We start from the raw sequence: 11,545 nt of genomic DNA on the forward strand, positions 1-11,545 counted from the left end.
CAAGAATGTTGAGATCCAACATCACCTTGTGACTACTAATTGTGACTCCTCACAATATGTGACATTGTCCTTCTATCCTAGACATCTAGATTGATCAATGTGAGGCATAGACCGTGTCATCCTCTAATCAATCTAAATCTTGAACTCCAAGTAGACTCACTCGATCAAATGAGCTCAACATCTCATGTTGACTCATTTGGGCATGGTCATGCACTTCGTGGTCTAACTCTATCAAGAATACCGATGTCGCTCCCGTCATATGGGAGGGATAGATCCCATCTACATCACTCACATCCCTCTGCATAATTCGTTATATACCCAGTAATCGCCTTTATAGTCCACCCAGTTACGGGTGGCGTTTGACGAAACCAAAGTACATAACTCCTTATGTAGGGAACCATGGTGACTTCAGGTCTAAGGACCAATAGTCATACTAATAGTCACATGAGAAAGTATATGACACTCATATAACGATCCATGATACTTTCTCATGACGGGTCATTCAGTATACATTCTCCAATGCATACTCATGTGTCAACTTGATATCTCCATATCCATGACTTGTGAGATCAAGTCATCGAGTTGACCTACATGCTATTCTTATTGCATTAACATTGTCCCTGAATGTTAATACTCGACTAGGAATGATTTAGAGTAGTGTTCCCTATATCATCTCACTATCGGTTCAACCAATCGATTGATATAAGTAAGAACCTTCTACTCAAGGACGTTATTATACTTAGTTTATTTGGCACCAATACAAGTAAGTATAATAATCAAACAAATGCCTTTATTAATATAAGAATATGATACAATAATTCCATAATACAATCATCAAATGATTGACTCTAGGGCTCTAGCTAACAGAAACATTATGGTAAAAGTATCAAGACACTACGGTCTGATCATGGTGAATAGTACCTCTTAGGAGAGTTTAGGAGTTACTTATCAGAAGACCGGGATTTAATCCCAACTGTCTGCACCTGGTACACCCCAACAGAATGGTGTGGGAGAATGAAGGAATAGATCTCTTATGGAAATAGTTAGATCAATGATGAGTTATTCAGAATTACCAAATTCGTTTTAGGGATATGATCTGGAAACAGCAGTATACATTCTGAACATGATACCTTCTAAGTCAGTACCCTCTACTCCCATAGAATTATGGAATGGACGTAAGCCTAGTCTGAAGCATATTCGGATTTGGGGTAATCCAGCACATGTGCTAAAGGGAGACACTGATAAGTTGGAATCACAAATAGAAGTTCGCTTGTTTGTGAGTTATCCTAAAGAAACGAAAGGAGCTTTATTTTATAGTCCTAAAGATCATAAGGTCATTGTTAGCACCAATGCCTGATTTTTAGAAAAGGACTATGTAATGAACCACTAGCCCATGAGTAAAATTGTTCTTGAAGAAATTAGAGAAGACACGTCTAATTTAGTAACAACTGTACAAGATGATATACCACAAGAAACTGCAACACATGTCACAAATAATGCACAGTTACAAGTAGTGCCTCGTCGTAGTGGGAGGGTTGTTTGGCAACATGATAGATTCATATTTTTGGGAGAGTTTTCAGACTTGATCCCTGGTAAACATGAACCTGATCCCTGTACATATGATGAAGCACTCCAAGATTAAGATGCAGCATCTTGGCAAAGAGCAATGAACTCTGAAATAGAATCTATGTATTCTAATTAGGTCTGGGAGCTTGTAGAGCCACCAAATGGTGTAAAGGCTATTGGATGTAAATGGATTTACAAAATAAAAAGAGGGACAGACGGGAAGGTGGAGACCTTCAAAGCAAGACTTGTTGCAAAAGGGTATGCTCAGAAAGAAGGAATCGATTATGAGGAAACCTTTTCGTCGGTAGTCATGCTTAAGTCTATCTGGATTCTTTTATCTATTGCTACTCATATGGATTATGAGATTTGGTAAATAGATGTCAAGACAGCTTTCCTTAACGGAAGTCTTGAAGAAAACATCCATATGAAGCAACCAGAGGGGTTTATTGCAAAAGGCAAATAGCATCTTGTATGTAAAGCTCAATCGGTCTATTTTTGGACTGAAGAAAGCTTCAAGATCTTGGAACTTCCAGTTTAATGAAGTAATCCAATCTTATAGATTTATTCAGTGTCCGGATAAGTCTTGTGTTTACAAAAAGTGTGACGGAAACATGGTGGTATTTCTTGTACTATACGTAGATGACATTTTGCTCATTGGCGACAATGTCAAAGTGTTGTCAAACGTAAAGGTATGGTTGTCCAAGTGTTTTGATATGAAGGACTTGGGAAAATGTGGGCATATTCTTGGGATCAAAGTTATAAGGGATCGTAAGAAAAGGATATTGTCCTTATCCCAAGCTTCATACATCAATACTATCCTTGCTCGTTTTAGCGTGCAAAACTCCAAGAAAGGTTTCTTACCTTTTCATACCCTTATCTAAAGAGATGTCTCCTCAGACATAAAAAGAGATAGAGGACATGAAGGCATATTCTTATGCCTCGGCTGTAGGAAGCCTAATGTATGCAATGTTGTGTATGAGACCGGATATCTATTTTGTCGTGGGCATGGTTAGCAGATATCAAAGTAACCCAGGATAAGGACATTTAACTGCAGTAAAGCATATATTGAAGTACCTGAGAAGGACTAGAGATTATATGCTGGTTTACTAGTCAGATGATTTGCTCCCTGTAGGTTACACAGATTCTGACTTCCAATCAGATAGGGACAATAGTAAGTCTACCTCAGGTTATGTGTTTACTTTAGGAGGAGGAGCCATAGCATGGAGGAGTGTTAAGCAAAAATGTGTTTCGGACTGCACCATGGAAGCTGAGTATGTGGCAGCCTCTGTGGCAACCAAAGAAGTTGTATGGCTCAGGAACTTCTTGATGGACTTAGATGTGATTCCTATGTTTTCCAAAATTATCACAATTTATTGTGATAATAGTGGTACAGTAGCAAACTCGAAGGAACCATGAGCCCATAAGGCGAGTAAACATATTGAGCATAAGTACCACCTGATACAAGACATCGTAAAGAGAGGAGAAGTTATTGTTGCCAAGATTACATCAGGAGATAACCTAGTAGATCCTTTCACTAAGGCCCTTCTGGCGAGAGCTTTTGATGGGCATGTTGAGGGGATGGGAATCAGATGTATGGCAGGGTATATGGCAGCATAGTCTTTTAGTATAAGTGAGAGATTGTTGGAATGTATACTAAAAGCCTAGCTTTTGTATAAACATTTATTTAGAAATAAAAATCACATTGGTCAAATGTCTACATTTATGTTTAAGTGTAGTTGTCCATTTAATTTATATTGTAGATAGCATGGTGTGTGGTGTCACACAGAAGATCATGTTATCAGTTCCTTATAAATTATAAATAGTAGCTCACAACCAAGATGGAATGGGATAAACCATCGAAGTGGTTGTAGTATAATTTGGTATTAGTTTATCTTTACTATAAAATTACACTAGTACACTAAGTGTGTATTGAGCAGGACCATTTGAGTTAGATCTTTTTACACTGACTTAATAAAAGAACAAAACTTTAGTTATTATGGATGTGCATACTCTTAATCCTGATATAATAACAAGCACGTATATTTAGTATTTATTTCTTTAACTTATCAATGGGTGAGATTTAGTTCATTAAATCAATAGGCCCGATAAGTTGGAAAATGATATTATTTATATGGTATGCTGTTGATTATAAAAAGAAAATGTGTCCTAATAATCTAGGTTGATGATGTCCCCAAGAGGAACTCATAAAGATTGTCATGTAAACCCTGCAGGTGGACTTTGTCTGACATGACAATGAAGTTGAGTGGTACTACTCTTAGACCTAGATATTAATTAAGTAAGTTGTCAGTAACTCATTTAATTAATGGACATTCGATATCTTAAACATAGGGAGATTAGCGCACTCATGATAAGAAGGATCTCATATTGTAATAATGGGATTGGTGCAGTAGCGCAATAATAACTCTTTAGTGGTATGAGTTATTATTGATGAACTTGAGTTGGGTCTTCGGGGTGAACACAGGAAGCTCAAGCTCATTGGGAGACCAAAATCAATTCCTCTTCTTGATCCCTGTTGTAGCCTCTTATTTATAAAGCTTTTTATCCACCCAAAGCCCAGCCTCTTACACAAGCTTAGGGGCCAGCCAAGCCAAGCTTGAAGTCCAAGCTTAGTGGCTGGCCAAGCCAAGCTTGGAGCCCAAGACTAGGGTCGGCCAAGCCATGCTTGATGACCAAGCATGGGGTCAGCCATGATAAGAAGAGAAAAGGAGATTTTATTAAAAATAAAATTTTTGATAAAATCTTTCCTTTTATAGCCATTCATGAAGGGATTTAAAAGAGAAATTTTATTTTTAAAATTTCCTTTTATAGACATCCACATGGTTTTAAAAGTGTGTTTTAAAATTTTCAAAACTTTCCTTTTATAGCTTTCTACAAAGGATTAAAGAGAGATTTTAATTTTGTTAAAATCTTTCCTTATTTGTAGTTGTCTTTATTGTTTAAAAAAGAGATTTTAATTTTGATAAAACTTTCCTTTTTTGTAACCATGATTTAAAAGAGAAGTTTTAATTTTAATTTTTTCCCTTTTTTGTAGATGTCTACATGTTTTAAAAGAGAGAGACTAATTTTAAAACTTTCCTTTATTGTCATGTACAATAAGAAATTTAAAAAGAGAGAGATTTTAATTGTTTTAAATCTTTCCTTTTTTTGCTTTTGTGTGGCCGGCCATATATTGTTTAAGAGGAAGTTTTAATTTTTTTTGTTTTAGAACTTTCCTTTTTAGTCATTAGCAAGGATTAAAAGGAAGTTTTAATTTTTATTTTAAAACTTTCCTTTTTTGCCTTGAGCAACGATTATAAAAGAGAAGGAGAGGGAGCCTTCATGATAACATAACCTTAGTCTCCTCTCTTGATCCTTGTGTGGCCGACCCTTGCTTCTTCCCTCGCTCCTTGTTTTCTTTCTCTCAAGGTCGGTGGCACCTTCCTTCTTCTCTTCTTTTCTTCTTTCTAAGGTCGGCATCCATATTCCTTGGTGGCCGAAACTTGAAGCATAAAGGAGAAGACTCTACATAGGTGGCCGGTTACTTGAAGGAGAAGAAGAAGGAGAAGAAAGGAAGAAAGTTTCCTATTTTGGCATCCCTTGGTGGCTCAAGAGTCTTGGAGGAAAGAAGGAGCTTGGGTGGATTTCATCTTGGTAGATTGTCGCCCACACGACGTCCAAAAGGAGGAGAGGAATACAATAGAAGATCAAGAGGTCTATAAGCTACAAAAGAAAAGTATAACTAGTTATTTGTTTCCGCATCATAGCTAATTCTATAGATCTTGAAAAACCCAAACACAAGAGACTATCAGTTTTAGGTTATCATTTTGTTATCGATTTTATTTTTTGATTTCATGTTTCGATATTGTGTTTCTATTGAGGTCCCTGTAGTTAAACCTAGTTTACTGTAAGAAGTTAAATATCTGATTTCTTTGAAAGGATTTGTCTAGGAAGTGGTGGATGATCCCATACCCAAGAAGGCCTAGTGCCTCGCCATATTTAACCTGGAAGCCGATCTTTGAAATAGATATTTAATTAACTTCTGTAATATGGTTTAACTTAGGAAGATCACATCAGTTAAACTTGGAGTAAAAATGTTAAGTGTCGTTTCTAATCTAAGTTTAACTTCTGAAGAGCAACTTGGATTAATAATGTTAAGCATCGTTTGCAATCCAAGTTGAACTTCAGTAAAACACATGGGTAGCTAGGTAAAGTTCTATGCTTGTACAAAATTTTTATACAGGGGAACAGAACGGAACTCCGGGTATAGAACCAACAGAGTGCACAGTTGTCATAGCCCTTCCCACTCTGTCTCACCATCACGTGTGAGATGGCTGACTGGCGTCAGGGATGACACATGTCATTTTGCACCATTTTGCATGATTGCATTTATTACTTATGATTGTTGCATATTGGTTGCTGCATTTTGGTGGTTGCATATGTTTAACATGCATACCGGTGACATTTTGTATCTGGTCTGATGACCCTTATGTTCTGGATAGGAGGTCCTAGTGAGTACAATTTTCTTCAGCCCTTTCTAGTCTGCATTTCCTACTTTTGTTCAGGAAACTGTAACGCATGATTATTACTATTAGTTATAACTTATTATGCATGTCTATGTGATATCCGCTGAGTTGTTGAACTCACACTGTTGATATATTGTTATTTCAGGCTTTAGGTAGATATTTATGGAGTCGCTTGGAGTATCTTGTCTGTTGGTCCTACGTCACATCCGAAGACCTATTTTCTGGTTTCTTTAGTACTTTATTTGGTTTATGTATTTGGTGTACTTAGCTTTGCATATTCTAGATTTGTTTCTGGATTGTTGTGATGTGGTGTCTTGTATTGTTTTATTGTGTGGTGTAAGCCTAGCTAGCTAGCAGTCTTATTTTTGGTTTGTAATGATTTTCTATCATTTTTCACTGTGTTTTTGGTTTTTAGTATAGCCGAGTGAGTTGTTTAATATGTGGTTATCCATCTTTTTCCAGCCATGTGTGGCTAATGTATACTTGTGGTTGTATTAATGATTCTGATTGTCACGTGTGTAGGGGATATGCTGCTGGATTTTTTCTCTGGCTGGGACTCCTCTAGGGCGTGACATGCAGCTAGCGAGAAGGACAACACGGGAGAGAGTAGACAGGGTCAGTGCGTCTGAGGGACGAGGTGCTGTGGAAGAGTACACCGGCAGATGAGTAGGGAGTGTGTGGTGTTTCCGAGGGACGAGAAGCCGGAGTGGAAGATTGCTCAAGGAGCAAAAGACGTAGCTGTCTGAGGGACAAAAAGCTATGGAAGCGTACGCTGGCGGACGAGAAGGAAGCAAGTAGCGATTCAAAGGGACGAAAATCCAGAGTAGAAGTTTGCTCAAGAAGGCTGGAAGTTGGGTTCAGGTGAGCCCTATTCCGAATAGCCGAAATCACCCAAGCGAGCGAAGCCGGAGCGGAAGACCTAGATAGACGCGAGCGGAAACGGATCAGAAGAGCGGGACCAAAAATCAGTAAAAGCTTATTTTTGGCCCCGGGGTGCCCGGACTAGACCGAGGCGCCTGGACCTAGTCGGGGCACCCAGACCAGACCAGGGCACTCGAACCTAGTTGGGGCACCCTGACCAGTTCGGGGCGTCCGGACTCCGGGCACCTGGAATCCTTCCAAGCGCTCAAAATCCAATTCTTAGCCAATTCGACGTGGCATTTGAACGTTGCGTCAGAGATAAAGTTTTATCCTATTCTAGGCACCTGGAACCCTTCCATGCGCCCCAAGCAGGGCTATATAAACAGCCCTACTCCCAGAAGCTAACAACAACAAGAAATACTCAAGCAACACTAGTAGATGCTTTCATTTCGGTTTAGCTTCGTATTTTCTGTGCTTTCATTGCTGTAAAGAGGCTTCTCTGCATGAAGGTGAAATTAGTGTGATTTCACTGCCTTAGATTAACAACCTCCCCAGTTGTTGTAACCAAGTAAACCCGTATGCCTCTGTCTTTAGTCCTTTTTGTATTTCTTTTATGCAAGTGTTTTAATTAAGTTATAAGTTCGAGAAAGATCTTTTTGTTTATTTAATTTGTGTAGGGGCTATTCACCCCCCCCCCCTCTAGACGACCACCAAGGGTCCTAACAAGTGGTATCAAAGACAGGACACTTCAGGAGAACTAACCGTCAATTGAAGCAAAAACGATGGTCTGAGCTGTTGGGTTTTTTGAGTTGCGAAAACCGCTTTTTCGCGGTCCGGAAACCCCGAAACCCCCACCACCAGATCCGTGCGAAGTAAAATAAAACAAAAATTTACGAGTACGAGTTTCTTAGACTTGGTTCTAAACTACATTTACAAGGAGAAAACCTTTTACCCTCTATGCATGCCCTTTACGAATCCCGCTCGTCCAAGGAAGTGCCGGATCTCGAGATCGTCAAGCGTACGATCCTATAGAAGTATCCACATGAACAAATGGGTGGAGAAAACTAAACAAAGGTGTTCTAGCACCCTTGATCAGTCACGGCAAGAGGAGGAGAGGGAGAGCAAGAAGAGAGAGTAAGGAAGAAGATGGAATGAATATCCCCTTGAATGAAAATCAATCTCATTCAACACCATAAGTGGCCGACCACAATGGGAATTGAAACCCCCATTCTCATTTAATGTGTCCATTAAAGAGATTTGTAACCTCCATGAGGTGGCACACACATGTGTTAAACATGATGATGTGTAACACCATTATTGGCCACTTAATGTCAAGTCACAAATGATGTGGCATAAAGTCAAGTCACTCTTCCTCTTCCTCTCAAGTCAAGTCAAACTTGACTTAATCTCTCTCATGGTTGATCTAATCCAACCATTTAATTCAAGCCAATTTAATATAATGAATCTAATTCATTTAATTAAATTGATTCAATGAGTCATAATCTAAATTAGACTCATTGAACACATGAATCAACTTGAGTCCAACTCAATTAGCCCAATTAGGATTACTCTTAATCCAATTTGATTCATCACATGAATCTAATCCTCTTGGTTCATCAAATGAACCTAATCTCCATCTAATTGTCCTTAGTGTGTGACCCTATAGGTTCTTATAACGTTGGCAATGCTCCTAAACCCATTTAGAAGTATAAGTAATGAGCGGTATCTAGCAACATATCATTACTACCCAAGTTATAAGAATGTTGAGATCCAACATCACCTTGTGACTATTAATTGTGACTCCTCACAAAATATGACATTGTCCTTCTATCCTAGACATCTAGATTGATCAATGTGAGGCATAGACCATGTCATCCTCTAATCAATCTAAATCTTGAACTCCAAGTAGACTCACTAAATCAAATGAGCTCAATATCTCATATTGACACATTTGGGCATGACCATGCACTTCGTGGTCTCACTCTATCAAGAATATCGATGTCACTCCCATCATATAGGAGGGATAGATCCCATCTACATCACTCACATCCCTCCGCATAATTTATTACATACCCAGTAATCGCCTTTATAGTCCACCCAGTTATGAGTGACGTTTGACGAAACCAAAGTACATAACTCCTTATGTAGGGAACCATGGTGACTTAGGGTCTAAGGACTAGTAGTCATACTAATAGCCACATGAGAAAATATATGACACTCATATAACGATCCATGATACTTTCTCATGGCGGGTCATTCAGTATACATTCTCCAATGCATACCCATGTGTCAACTTGATATCTCTATATCCATGGCTTGTGAGATCAAGTCATCAAGTTGACCTACATGCTAGTCTCGTCGCATTAACATTGTCCCTGAATGTTAATACTCGACTAGGAATGATTAAGAGTAGTGTTCCCTATATAATCTCACTATCAGTTCAACTAACCGATTGATATAGGTAAGAACCCTCTACTCAAGGACACTATTATACTTAGTTATTTGGCACCAATACAAGTAAGTATAATAACCAAAATAAATGCCTTTATTTATATAAGAATATGATACAACAAGTCCATAATACAATCATCAAATGATTGGCTCTAGGACTCTAACTAACAATCTCCCACTAGCACTAGTGTCAATCAGTGTAGGCTCTAAGCCCCAATGACCTAGTGTGACCATCATGCTTCCTCTGTGCCAAAGCCTTGGTCAAAGGATCTGTGATGTTAGCCTCTGTAGGTACTCTGCAAATCTTCACATCTCCTCTCTCGATAATCTCTCGAATGAGATGGAAGCGTCGTAGTATGTGTTTGGTCCGCTGGTGTGAGCGAGGTTCCTTAGCATGTGTTATAGCTCCATTGTTGTCACAATAGAGCTCAATAGGGTCAGCGATACTAGGAACCACCCCAAGTTCAGTGATGAACTTGTGGATCCAAACTGCCTCCTTTGCTGCCTCTGATGCAGCAATGTACTCGACCTCTGTCGTAGAATCAGCGACTGTGTCCTGCTTCGAACTCTTCCAGCTCACAGCACCACCATTAATGCAAAACATGAACCCTGACTGTGATCGATAATCATCCTGATCAGTCTGGAAGCTGGCATCACTGTAACCCTTTACAGCTAGCTCACCATTGCCTCCATATATCAAGAAATATTCTGTAGTCCTTCTTAAATACTTAAGAATATTCTTGACCGATATCCAGTGACTTTCTCCTGGATCTGACTGGTATCTGCTTGTCATGCTCAAAGCATACGAGACATCAGGTCGAGTACATAGCATGGCGTACATGATAGATCATATGGCTGAGGCATAAAGGATCTGATCCATGTGGTCTCTCTCCTCTCTAGAAGAGGGACCTTGAGTCTTCGAAAGATTCACGCCATGTGACATCGGCAGAAATCCCTTCTTGGAGTTCTGCATGGCAAACAGTAGGAGTACCTTGTCAATATATGTACTTTGACTTAGGCCAAGCAATCTCTTAGATCTATCTCTATAGATCTGAATGCCAAGAATGCGAGATGCTTCACCTAAGTCCTTCATTGAGAAGGAACTCCCTAGCCAGGTCTTGACAGACTGAATCAAAGGGATGTCCTTCCCAATGAGTAGTATGTCATCCGCATACAATATGAGGAAGACAACTATGTCCCCTACAACCTTCTTATAGACACAAGGTTCATCTTCATTCTTGATGAAACCAAACTGTTTGATCGCATCATCGAATCGAAGATTCCAGCTCCGAGAAGCTTGCTTTAGTCCATAAATGGACCTATGCAGCTTGCATACTCTGCTAGTATGTTGTGGATCTACAAAACTCTCAGGTTGTGTCATGTGCACATCCTCGAGTAGGTTTCGATTCAGAAACATAGTTTTGACATCCATCTGTCATATCTCATAGTCATGATATGCTGCAATAGCAAGCATGATCCGAATGGACTTAAACATCGCTACTGGAGAAAAGGTTTCATCATAGTCAATACCATGAATCTGCTTGAAACCTTTAGCTACCAAGTGACCCTTATAGATAAGTCCATCCATGTCAGTCTTTCTCTTAAAGATCCACTTACACCCAATGGGTTTTACCCCTTCAGGTGGATCAACCAAAGTCCAAACTTGGTTGGTGTACATGGATTCCATCTCGGATCTCATGGCCTCTAGCCATTTCTCGGAATCTGGTCTCATCACAGCTTCCGGATAGGTAGTAGGCTCATCCTCTATGAGCACAACGTCATCATGGTCAGACAAGAGAAATGAGTATCTCTCAGGCTGACGATGTACCCTATCAGACCTGCGAAGAGGTATGTCTACTTGAACTGGTTGTTGTTCCTCAACTCTTTGTGGAACAACATCATCCACAACACTTTGTGGTTCCAGTTCAACTTCCATCGAGGCTTCAGTGCTATGGTCCGCATCTTGAACTTCTTCAAGATCGAACGTACTCCAACTAGTCTTTCTAGAAACAAAGTCCCTTTCTAGAAAGACCCCAGTCTTTGCCACAACTACCTTGTGCTGACTGGTAATGTAGAAGTAATATCCCTTAGTTTCCTTGGGATATCCAATAAAATAGCACTTGTTGGATTTGGGTCCTAATTTG

Source organism: Zingiber officinale, chromosome 3A, assembly GCF_018446385.1.
Source record: "Zingiber officinale cultivar Zhangliang chromosome 3A, Zo_v1.1, whole genome shotgun sequence".
Taxonomy (NCBI): domain Eukaryota; kingdom Viridiplantae; phylum Streptophyta; class Magnoliopsida; order Zingiberales; family Zingiberaceae; genus Zingiber; species Zingiber officinale.